Source organism: Scyliorhinus torazame, chromosome 2 (genome assembly GCF_047496885.1).
Source record: "Scyliorhinus torazame isolate Kashiwa2021f chromosome 2, sScyTor2.1, whole genome shotgun sequence".
NCBI classification, from domain to species: Eukaryota; Metazoa; Chordata; class Chondrichthyes; order Carcharhiniformes; family Scyliorhinidae; genus Scyliorhinus; species Scyliorhinus torazame.
Window position 1 is genome coordinate 182,221,497 of NC_092708.1, and position 13,199 is coordinate 182,234,695.

General features: G+C 46.4%; 1 long non-coding RNA gene across 1 annotated transcript in view; it reads right to left on the bottom strand.

The window, feature by feature from the left end:
• Positions 1–1,231: 1,231 nt before the first annotated feature.
• Positions 1,232–13,199, bottom strand: part of LOC140394122 (uncharacterized) — a 105,632-nt gene continuing 93,664 nt past the window's right edge. Inside the window, exon 3 of the long non-coding RNA XR_011935820.1 lies at positions 1,232–1,544. This is a non-coding gene — a long non-coding RNA (uncharacterized lncRNA). The remainder of the gene's footprint in view (positions 1,545–13,199) is intronic.

Genomic DNA, 13,199 nt, shown 5'->3' on the forward strand with positions numbered 1-13,199 from the left:
ATCGAAGACTGACATCATGGCTTGCACTCTGGAGTGACCTTCCTCAAACCCATTCCAATAAATATCCCAGACCCATACCTCCAAACCCATCGGCAGATTTCTCCCTCAGTGTCCGCCTAGAAAGTGTCACCTACTTCCTTTTCCAAACTCTAAGATTTGTTTTGGCACGTGTCTCTCTCATGTCAGCTGAATCATTTACCTCCCTCAATGACAAAAATGAAGAATGAAAGTGTAACTTGGCAGAGGCAGACCAGCTGTTGTCTCTTGCGCATGCCTGCGACAGTCGATGCCAGCTAACCCAGCACAGTCAGCATGCCATCACAGTGGCCTAGTCTGACACGCTGAGGTTAGAATGGACCAGGAACCTTCGCATTAAACTAACACTTGACAGACTGTCAAACCACTCTGCTTTTGTAGAACCAAGCCAACTTTGGTAAATATTGGTTTAAATTTCCACATTAAAAGTGTGAAACTCGGGCAGCACGGTGGTGCAGTGGTTAGCCCTGTTGCCTCACGGCACCATGGTCCCAGGTTCGATCCCGGCTCTGGGTCATTGTCCGTGTGGAGTTTGCACATTCTCCCCGTGTTTGCGTGGGTTTCGCCCCCACAACCCAAAGATGGGCAGGCTAGGTGGACTGGCCATGCTAAATTGGCCCTTAATTGGAAAAAATGACTTGGGCATTCTAAATTTATTTTTTTTAAAGTGTGAAACTCTCCCCAGGAAGAAATGTTGGTGCTGTCTCCCTGAACTGAAGGAATTGTTCCTTCTTTATTAGTTAATGACTAATGTAATATCACGGAGCTTTTGAGAATCCCTGCGATATTTCTCCAGTTGAATCTGCTATTGTATTCTTACACAGGAATGCCTCCAAATCCTATGATTAACTGGGCCTTCTTGATTCTTAGTGGCGTTTTTATAGCCCCTCAGCAAACAGTTCATAAGTTGTTACAGAACAAATACATTCTTATAATAGATGTTGGCAGGGGACATGAGCAAAACAAAACTCAAAGATTTTGCCTTTAACTGCATAAAGCAGAAAATAGTGGAATAATAGTTCTCAAAAAAACCCTCACCCACTGCACAGACGTCTTTCCTTTAGTTCTGAGTGAAATTCCCTTAAAGACAAATTAGGAAATAAACTCAAACCGTTCACAGAATTCTGTAGAATTGACGATTTATCCACCTCACTTTGTTTGATCTTTATAATAATAATCTTTATTGTCACAAGTAGGCTTACATTAACACTTCAAAGAAGTTACTGTGAAAATCCCTTAGGCACCACATTCTGGCGCCTGTCTGGGTACACGGAGGGAGAATTCACAATGTCCAAATTACCTGTCAAGCACGTCTTTTGGGACTTATGGGAGGAAACCGGAGCACCCAAAGAAACCCACGCAGGCACAGGGAGAACGTGCAAACTCTGCACAGATAGTGACCCAAGCCGGAATCGAACCTGGGACCCTGGCGCTGTGAAGCAACAGTGCTAACCACTGTGCTACCATGCCGCCCATCTTCTGAGAGAAGTAACCAGCTGCGATTGACGCTGTAAAAAAATAAAGCTGCATCTAGCTTAATTGGCCTTTTCAGTCACAATTATAATCTCTGACATATTTAGATGCTTGAAATAAATATATACAGATCTGTTATGTGCACAGTAATCGATCAAGAACTCCTTTATTACAAAGGATTACATAGTATTTGCAGGGACAAGCCATTCATGGAAATAGTCCCTGCCAGTAATTTTACTCCACATGACCATTTACCCTGCTTGGCTTCATCTATCTGCATTCACTGTGAAATGTAGTGAAAGTGAGGGCTGGCCCCAGGGCAAGCGTGGAGATCCGGTAGGATCAATAGGAGGGTCTCCCATGCGGGTGGGTGTTGGGGATGATGAATACCATGGGGGTGTATTTAGTTGGGGGAATGGCGGGGGGAGTCCCCTGTGTGGTAGGGAGTGCGGCCTTGAGAGGGTGCGGAGGGACATTGGTCAGAATTGTAATCACCCTGTTTGGTCGCATTATGAATGCACTTTCCATGGCCAGGGACCCGAACCCAGAACTTTTGGCTCAGAGGTAGGACATTGCCCACTGTGCCACAAGACTCCGAAAATCAGCATTTACTGGCTGTAACATTCAAATGAATTTGGTATCATGCTGAAAAAAAAGACTTGTTAGATATTAAATTAGGGAGTCACACCAACCTCTTGTGTCCAATATGTTGTTACAATGACGAAGCCATAAATTTGATTGCTTGAACTTTAAAAAGACTTAATTGGAAAAAATTACCAAGCCAAAAATACACCTTCAGACAAGGGGAAGAGCCGTATGTAATGATGCTCTTAAGGAGAGAATTCCAGAACTGTTGGATCATTACATGATGTCAAGCTGTTTCTGCACAAGTTCTCATTTTCCTGACACAATGCTGTAACTGGTGTTACTCTCCTGCTGTGTAGTCCATGTGCCTGGAGCAAAGCCTGCCTCTGACAGACATTGTTATGTTTTTTATTCATTCATGGGATGTGAGTGTTACTAGCTGGGCCAACATTTGGTGCCCATCGCTAAATGCCCTTCATCTGAGTGGCCATTTCAGACAGCAGTTAAGAGTCAACCACATTTCTCTGGATCTGGGTCACATGTCGGTCGGACCAGGCAAGGACGGCGGATTTCCTTCCCTAAGGACATTAATGCACCAGATGCAATTTTCTTTCGACAATGTAGCGTTTAATTCCACATTTTTATTGAATTCAAATTTCACCATCTGCTGTGGTAGGATTTGAACCCATCGTCTCTGGCTTTGATAAAGGGTCACCCAGACTCGAAACATTGCCTCCCTTCTCTCTCCACAGATGCTGTCAGACTGCTGGGGTTGTCCAGTATTTTCTGTTTTTGTCTCTGGATTACTAGTCCAGTACAATACCACGATGCCACCGCCTCCCCTTACATCACTCCCAGGAAGAGTTAGCCTTCCAAAGAGGAGGGAAAATAACATTACCATGGTAAATGAAAACTGCCTGATGGTCAGAATAAGTGCTGCAATATTTGGCACGGCCTGCACACATGGTTTTACCACTGTTCCTTTTTATGGTCAGGGATACAGGGGTCGGGGGTGTGCCCGATTCTGTGATATACATTCTACAGAAGCAGAACATTTACCCAGTAATTAAAGGATGCCTTTGTGAATGACAGGAACCATTTTCTTTTCTCATGGAGGAGTGGTTTAGGGAATTTACTTTTGCAATGAGCTCAGATATATCTCAATATTTTCACGAAGCATCCTGAGAGGCAAAGGGTTTGGAACCAGCAGCCACGCTAGTGAGTGAGATACCGTCTGGCCGTCCCAATGGGTGGGGGGGAGAATTGTTTCACCATATATTCTGCTGTGTTTGTTTTTTACTGTTAAATCTTTGGATTATGTGAAGCTCCCCATGTGATAGAACTATTTTGAACACATTATTGTAGGTTGCTGGGAGAATGGTTACAGCAGAGCTCTGAAACAGCTCAAAGCCCCCCTCTCCCGGGCAGCACGGCGGCACAGTGGTTAGCACTGCTGCTTCACAACACCAGGGACCCGGGTTCAATTCCAACCTTGGGTAACTGTCTCTGTGCACTTTCACCCCGTGTCTGTGTGGGTTTCCTCTGAGTGCTCAGGTTTCCTCCCACAGTCCAAAGATGTGCAGGTTAGGTGGGGTTACGGGGACAGGGGGGGGAAACTGGGCCAAGGTAGGGTGATCTTTCAGAGTGTCGGTGCAGACTCGATGGGCCAAATGGCCTCCTTCTGTACTGCAGGAATTCTACTGTATTGTTCTCTCCTCTCCCAGTGTAAGAGTTGTGCTTGCACATATTCCAGTTGAAAACACAAATGTAAACACAGCAAGCTTCAGCCGCTTCAGGTCTGGTCGAGTGGGCCAAGTGTGAGATTATTATTGTCTCCTTCCCTCCTCTTCTCTTTCCCTTTCTGTATTTCTACCTTCCTATATCTTCTTTCTCTCCCCTCACAACCTTTTTTCATTTGTTCAGGGGATGTGGGTGTTGCTGGCTGGGTCAGCATTTATTGCCCATCCTTAATTGCCCTTCAACAGAGTGGCTTGCTTGTACCTTGGATGGGACCGGGTCCCGACAGGTCCATTTCCAAACGTGATCAGTAAAAACTGGTAATGTGCCCATAATGTTCAAAGCCAGTATATTTTCTTGGGCACAAGTGGAGCACTCTTTCGGAGAGGAAGCCTGCTTGATGCATCGTTTGTGATCTGCGTGCCCGCCTGTGCTGAAACGTGTAGTGATAGACTGCAAGTAGCAAAGCCCAATGTTGCCCACTCGCTGAGGCTATTGGAGGGATTGGCATATCTTCTCTCAACAACCCAAGGAGAGGCTTGTAGTCCATTATTATGGCAAATCGGCACCGTGAACATATTGGTAGAATTACTTCAACAGAGTGGCTTGCTTGGTCATTTCAGAAGATAGTTAGGAGCCAACCACATTGCTGTGGGTCTGGAGTCACATGTAGGCCAGACCGGGTAGGATTGGCAGATTTCCTTCCCCAAAGGACATTAACGAATCAGATGGGTTTTACAACAATCAACAATGGTTTCATGGTCACCATTAGACTTTAATTCCAGATTTATATTGAATTCAAATTTCACCATCTGCCATGGTGTGATTCGAACCCGGCTCCCCAGAACGTTGCCTTGGTGTGGTGGCTCGAGATATGCTGGAGGTTTCCAGTGTATCCCAAAGAGGTTTATTATAGAAGGTAAAAGGCTAGTATGATACAGGCGCAGCGCAACTATGTACAGTTGTTAACTCCCCAGCTCTGAGTCTCACTCTGCCCAGCCTCCCAACTCCCCAGCCCCAAGCTATCATGCTATTGGCAGAGATTTTAGCATTCCTGTGAGATTGGTACTTGGCCCGTCACATGGACCATCAAGCCCATCCCCCCTGAAAGGGGCCGCTGTACCACATCCCTCGCTCCTTAAGTCCCTTACTCCAAAACATGATAACTATTTACAATATCATATACACAGTGGATAACAACAGAAGGGAAGGATAGGCAGTCCTTTAAAAAGTCAATCCATCTGGGGACCTCTTGAGGTTCACCACTCAACGTTGGTATTACTGGCAAGGCCGCCTCCTCAATTCCCTTGTACAGGGACACTCACAGGTGCACCACCTACCTCCGCAGGACCCACCCACTCTCGACTAGGGGTTGCTGACCTTCTACTCCTCAAGTGGTCAACATGTTTTTTGAGCATTCGACCCGCCACCTTGACCACATATGACAGAGGTCCCGAACAGACAGTGCACTTGGCTAACCAGCGTGGGCCTAAGGCAAAATTGTGGATCAAAACTGGGTCCCCCACCTGAAACGACCTGTCTTCTTTCCTCGCGGGATGCTGGTCTTTCTGGGAGGCCTGGTGCCTCTCCACCCTACCCGCCAAATTTGGAAACACTAAGTTGAGGTGGGACTGTCGACCCATCAGGAGTTTGGCAGGTGTACAACAACAAAAACTAGAAAGTCACAGTGGCAGTGGTCTGTTGGATTGCCTGCACATTGAGTTCTTGATAGTCTGCACATTCCTTTCAGCTAAGCCAGGGGCGAAACAACCACCTGTAATCCTTATACATCACACAAACTTCGCAAGTGAGTTCATCACAAAGTGTGATGTGCGGTCTCATACTCTTGGTTTTGTCATGATGCTAACCAATCTGTATCATCCTTTGTACCTTGGGTGGGACCGGGTCCCGACAGGTCCATTTCCAAATGTGATCAGTAAAAACTGGTAACGTGCCCATAATGTTCAAAGCCAGTATAATTTCTTGGGCACAAGTGGAGAGGAAGCCTGCTTGATGCATCGTTTGTGATCTGCGTGCCCGCCTGTGCTGAAACGTGTAGTGATAGACTGCAAGCAGCAAAGCCCAATGTTGCCCACTCGCTGAGGCTATTGGAGGGATTGGCATATCTTCTCTCAACAACCCAAGGAGAGGCTTGTAGTCCATTATTATGGCAAATCGGCACCGTGAACATATTGGTAGAATTTCTTCACACCATATATACCTGCCAACCCTTCCTTTTCTATCTGGGCATAGTTCTGTTCTGCCTCAGATAAGGAGCTTGAAGCAAAAGCAATGGGGCGTTCCGAACTATCATCCATTTTGTGGGACAACACCAACCCAATTCCATACACACCAGAACGTTGGGTTTCCCCGGATCGAAATGGACTTAAAGCATTGAGGTTTGCAAAGCTCGCCTCAAACGACTTTTCCGGTGGCTCCCTCCACTGCCACCGTTGGTGTTTCCTTCAGAGTTCATACAATGGAGCCAATGCTGTGGCCAGATTAGGGATGAATCTCCCATTGTAGTTAATCATACCAAGGAAAGGTTTTAGCTCGGAGGCGTTCTTTGGGGCTGGAACTTCACGAATGGCCGTAACTTTCTTCTTGAGGAGGTGTATTCCAATTGCCTCTACTCTGAACATCAAATAGATTTCCTCCATGGCCTGGAAAGTACACATTCCCGCTTAAGGCAATAATTCTTCATCATTTCCTCCAGGCTCGACATGGGTGTGGTCCCCGTAACCAAAACACATCTAGGTATACCATATCGTTTGGGATCCCCTGGAGAAGGTTTTCCATGATGCGCTGGAAGATAACGCAGGCTGGTGCTATTCACAATGGCAATCTTGTTATTGATACAGCCCTTTATGGGTATTTATTGTGGCGTATTTCTAAGACTCCTTGTCCAACTCTAATTGGAGGTAGGTGTGGCTGAGGTCCCGCTTTGAATAGGAAAGGCCTCCAGTGAGCTTGGCATAGAGGTCTTCAATCCTGGGGATGGCAAATCTATCCACCCTGGATGACATTTATTGTCATCTTCTAATTGCCACAGATTTTGATGGACCTGTTCTGTTTGAGGACAGGGACTATGGGCGCAGTCCACGCCGAGAATTGGACTGGCCTGGTGATGCCCAACTCTTTGAGGTGCTTCAGCTCAGTTTCCACCTCCCAGTGCTGTGCTTGTGTGGCTGGTCTGGCTCGAAATAATTTGGCCATTGAATCCGGGTTTACATAAATCTTTGCCTTCATGCCTTTGATGTAGCCCAGGTCACTGTGCAAGACATTTTTATGTCGATGCAGAACACCTTGAAATTTAATAAATCTTCATGTTCAACCAGCCCCTTCTCATGAGGCTGGGCCGAAGCCCTTTAACTACAATTTAGGGCAGACTAGCTTCTTGCCACTTATAAGACACTGATGGTTCCGCAGTACCGATGATCTTAAGGGTCCCCCATAAATGTCAATAACTCGGTCTTGGTACAGTTTAGTTGTAGGAGCTGGGTTCCTATCTAGGTATAATCAAAGGTTTGCTCCCCCACGATGGTTACCAAAGTCCCGATATCAACATCCATTTTTAAGTGTTTGCCACTCACGTACAAAATGATCTTGATAGGATCTGCTGTCTTCACGTTGATGACGTTTAGTCGATATATGCTATGCTCCTCCTCTGAGCTCCCCCACTTGGTAACGTGGCTGCAGGGACTGTTTCTGCTGCTACTTCTTTTTTTGCATTGCTGCGCCCCTTTTCGCTCGGCAACCTGCTTAGATGTGGCCTCGGCGATTGCATCCAAAGCATATGAACCTCTGGCAAGGGCAATTCTCCTGGGGATGGTCCCCTCACCCTACAACAATTACAGTCAGTCCCAACTCTCGGTTGATGACTCAACTGGTCCCCTATCCTTTGGCTTTGGTCCGGTATCCAAGACCATGTCTGGTTCTCTGATGCGCTTGTTGATCCTGCCGCTCACCTTATGGCTTTACTGTTCCATACTAAAGTAATTTCTCCTTCAGTCACATTCTGGAGTTTGTTGGCTCCCTTTTCAGTGCATCTCATCGCCTGAGTGATCTCAATCGCCTTCTCTAGTATTATTCTGGTCTTGGCCAAGAGCTTCTTTTGGACATTGAGATTCTAGGGGCTGTTTAGCACAAGGCTAAATCACTGGCAGACCAAGGCAGGCCAACAGCACGGTTCAATTCCCGTATCAGCCTCCCCAAACAGGCGCTGGAAAGTGGTGACTAGGGGCTTTTCACAGTAACTTCATTTGAAGCCTACTTGTGACAATAAGCGATTTTCATTTCATTTCTGGATCCCACAAACCAACTGGTCACAAAGCATGCCACAAAGTGTGGTCCTGAACTCACAGTGCTCAGAGAGCCAACGAAGTCTGGCCACGAAGACCGAGATGGATTCTTCAGGGTCTCTGGAGCTGAATTAAATTTACATCGCTGAAGAATGATTGAGGGCCTCAGATTAAAATGTTCCTTCACCAGAATGAACAGCTGTTTGAAGGACTTCGAGTCGGGTGCCTCAAGGGACTTCAAATTCCTCATCATATACACAGAACTTTTTACATAGAATTTACAATGCAGGGTAGCACGGTGGCCAAAACGGATTCTCCGCCCATCGCCGAACGCCAAATCCAGCCTCCGATCTGTGAAAGTGTCTCCAAAAACTGTAACAGATCAAGGACCTTGCATTTCACCAACCCTGCATTGCCCCATCATTGAACCCGTGGGTAAAAGACATTGAAGTGTCCAATCAGCCATGATTCGGGGCTGGGGGCAATGTGTACAGGCAGTCCAGGGTTCGCGAGTGGTCGATGCGGGACACTAATTTGCTGGTCCAGGTCCACGGACTGAGTCCGCCATGGTGCACTGCGCGACCGCTGCAGGCCGCCGCCACGCGCCTGCGCGACCTCTTACCCTGAAGTGCTGGGGGCCGTGTTGGCAGCTAGAGTTGCGAGCTCTACGATGGCTGCCTGCTAGCTTCCAGCAGAACGGTGAACCTGTGGCCTTTTGATGCCAGTTTTCCTGGCGTAAAAAATCACAGTTTTCACGATGGCGTGGGGACTTAGTCCTAAAAATGGAGAATCAAGCCCATGGAGTGAGTTATACACCAGGCTGAAAGTTTAAATGTGAAGGGTTTGGGAGGAGCAGACGTTAATGGAGGACGAGCTTCCAAAGGGGAAAACAAATGAAAAGGTCGAATCGGCAGTTGATCAAAGCACAACCTTCTTTGTGGCTTCTGATTGGAAGAAGACACATCCTCAGAAAAAGAAAGACTTGCATTTATATAGCGCCTTTCAACACCTCAGGATATCCCAAAGTAGTATGAAATCAATAGGAAACATCTCATTGTTGTAATGTGGTTCTCATCACCCCACTCCTCTGTGCATCCCTCAGGCTCTGTGACTCACATTCCCCGAGGTGCGAAGAATGGGGGACTTCAGTCGAGACATCAGTGGGAAATCAGCGGATCAGGCGTCAGTATTTGTCTACTAGCAGTCAGCAACAACCTTGTGCTTAACTTACCCTTCTTTATCCTTATTGTCATCATTACAATCCCCAGAAAGTTATGTATATCCTCCTGCTGCCCACATCTCTTCATCATCTTTTAGTCTTGGACTGCTGTGATATTTCTGCAGGGAAGGAAGATGTAAGCTCAGAATGGGTGAACATAACCTCCCTGGGACTGAAGATGCAGAGAAGGTAGCAGCTTTTGATCGCTGCTTTGAGAATGCTGGGCTTGGTGACTCTGTAAGTATACACTTACTAGGCACCTACTGGGCAGCCTCTTACATCTATGGGTAGAGTTGAGTGCTATCCCATTTTCACAAGGAGCTCACCCCACTGATACCTACATTGTTTACAATCCCAATGCCTTTCAAGTGTATTCAGCTGTACTGTGCACATGTTTCTTCTGTAAGAAGATTAAGAGATTTATTGGACAGTTGATGCAATGCACCTGATAATCTCTGTGAGGAGACAGAGGCTTTAATGTTTCTGCAATGTGATCATTGCAATTAGGAGAGATGAAGTTCCGTGTGTAGGGTCACAATCCAGCTTTTTTCAAGGGTAAACAGTGTGTTGGTGCCCATCGTCACCAAATATGAGAAACAATATTGCCTGGTGTTTTACTCCAGCTTCCCTCATTAGTCTACTGCATTGGCACTGGCCTCTGGTTCTGAGGAGAGAGTTGGCATTCAGAAGTGCTAGTGCACGGCATATGTGAAGCACTTCTCTGTCGCTTTCAAAATTCCAGCCAGCAGCTCTCCTTTGCTGCATTTCATTCTGGAGTAGCTTGTTAACATTTTACTATCTTCTGCTGCTTTCCAAAGGCCTGTTCCCTTTGCCTTTGCTGCTTCCAACAATCTTTCTAAAGTATCCCAAAGTCTCACGTGAGACTACCATCTGCACATACCTGATAGTAGTGTCAGTCTCGCCAAATTGTCATTGATTTACCAGCTTGGCCAACACCTCACTTCTCCGCTCCGAGGTCCCCACCACCTTCAAGAAGACCACCATAAAACCAGTAATAAAGAAGAACAAGGTAGCGTGCCTCAATGACTACCAACCGGTGGCCCTGACGTCTGTTATCATGAAATGCTTCGAGCGACTCGTCATGAGACGGATTAACGCCAGCCTCCCAGACGGTCTCAATCCATTGCAGTTCGCCTATCGCTGCAATCGGTCCACAGCAGATGCTATCTCTTTGGCCCTACAATCGACACTCGAACATCTCGACAAAAAGGACACCTACGTCAGACTACTGTTCATAGACTACAGCTCCGCCTTCAACACCATTATCCCAATGTGGTGTATTACGGCAACCATTCACCACTGTATTACATTACATTACATTGTATCATGTTGGTGCCCTTGTGGGCTCCACCCCTGGCTCCGGCCCCTCGGGGGAGGTATATAGATTTGCTGCCTGCAGGCAGCTCACAGTTCAGAGCAGTCGCAGGCAGGCACATTCTAGCTGATTAAAACCACTGTTCACTTCAACTCTTCATCTCGTGTGAATTGATGATCGCATCACCCAACAAGACTAAAAACCAAACTCTGCAATCTTGGACTTGACCCCTCCCTGCGCAGCTCGATCCTTGACTTCCTCACCAACAGACTACAATCTGTCTGGATAGGAAACAGCACCTTCCCCACAATAGTCCTCAACACCGGGGCCCCGTAAGGATGTATGCCCTGTCCTCTACTGTACTCCGTATACACACATGATTGTGTGGCAAGATTCAACTCCAATTCAATCTATAAGTTTGCAGATGATACGACTGTGGTGGGTTGTATGTCAAACAATGACGAATCAGACTACAGAAGGGAGATAGATCACTTGGTTGCACAGTGTACCGAAAACAACCTCTTTCTAAATGCTGGAAAGACCAAGGAACTGATCAACTTCAGGAAGCGTAGTACGACATCCCCCCCCCCCTTTCTTGTAGGCAAGAAAGCCCAACAACGTCTCTACTTCCTATGGAAGCTAAAGAAATTTGACATGTCTGCATCGACTCTCACAAACTTCTACAGATGTTCAATAGAGAGCATCTTATCCGGCTGCATCACACCCTGGTATGGCAACTGCGCGGTCCAAGATCGCAAGAAACTGCAAAGTGTGGTGAACTCAGCCCAACGCATTACACAAGCTTGTCATCCTCCCATTGATTTTCTCTACACTTCCCACTGCCTCAGGAAGGCAGACAGCATTATCAGAGACCTCTCACACCCAGGCTTTGCCCTCTTCCAGACTCTTCCATCAGGCAGAAGGTACAGAAGTCTAGAGACCCGCACATCCAGACATAGGAACAGCTTCTTCCCCACAGCTACAAGACTCCTCAACGACTCCCCCTCGGACTGATCTGTTCCTTGTAAGAACACTATTCACAATGCCCTATGCTGCTCTTTTTGGCCCTTGTTCCGCACTGTAACCAATCACTATTTGTTGATGTACCATTTGTCAATGTCCTCTGATAATTATTCTTTTGACTACTATGTACGTATTGTGTACGTTCCCTTGGCCGCAGAAAATACTTTTCATTGTACTTCAGTACATGACAATAAATATCAATCAATCAATCAATCTTGCTTCTTTGTTGCATTGTCACAAATGTACCAAACTCACTGGGACAATGATTGTTAATCTAATTGAGGGGTTCATCATTGAATAATAACAATATATGAGAACTCTTCATATACACATATAAACTCTTCATATACACTTGGTACCTTCTGGATAACTACTGCTCCAACTATCACACGTTAACTTGTATCACTTCCTGTGATGATGTGCAACACACATTGACATATTCAGCTGTATGTTAGCCAGTATGCTAAACTACATGCATGACAAAGCAATATCACAACATGCTCCAGTCATTTTGACTTCTTTCAGTTGCCAAGCTGCTGAAATGCCCATCTCTCCTCCAGTGCTATATCTCACCTGTTGTACCAAAGTTGTGCTTCGACATTTGTGTGGGTATGGAAGGAAACTGAAATGGTGAGGTCAACGTTGGATAGGATCATGACAAGATGACCAAAACTGCATTAAATAGATTTGAGGATATTCTCTTTCAAGTTCTCAGTAGCACTTTTTATACAACTGAATGGGCCATTTCACAGGGTAGTTAAGAGTTTATCAAATTGGTGTGGATCTGTAATTATGTGTTGGCCAGACCGGGCAAAACAGCAGATTTTATTCCCTAAAGAACATTAGTGAACAGTATGGGTTTTTACAACAATCTGATAGTTTCATGATCATTATGAATGAGATTAGTTTATTAATTAACTCAATTTAAATTCCCCCACCTGTCATGGTGGAATTTAAGCTCCTGTTTCTGGGACATCTTGTTCAGTAACATTACCACAGTGCTACTATCGCCAGGATGCACTGTGTCAACTCACCAGGACTCCTTCAACAGCATCTAGGGCAGCACGGTAGCATAGTGGTTAGCACAGTTGCTTCACAGCTCCAGGGTCCCAGGTTCGATTCCCAGCTGGGTCACGGTCTGTGCGGAGTTTGCCCTTTATCCCTGTGTCTGCGTGGGTTTCCACCGGATGCTCCGGTTTCCTCCCACAGTCCAAAGATGTGCGGGTTAGGTGGATTGGCCATGCTAAATTGCCCTTAGTGTCCAAAAAGGTTAAGTGGGGCTTACTGGGTTACGGGGATAGGGTAGATACGTGGACTTGAGTAGGGTGCTCTTGTCAGGGCCGGTGCAGACTCGATGGGCCGAATGGCCTCCTTCTGCACTGTAAATTCTATGGTTCTATGATCTTCCAAACCATCAACCACTACCACCTAGAAGGACAAGGACAGCAGACACATGGGAACACCACCATGTTCTCCAAGTCACTCACCA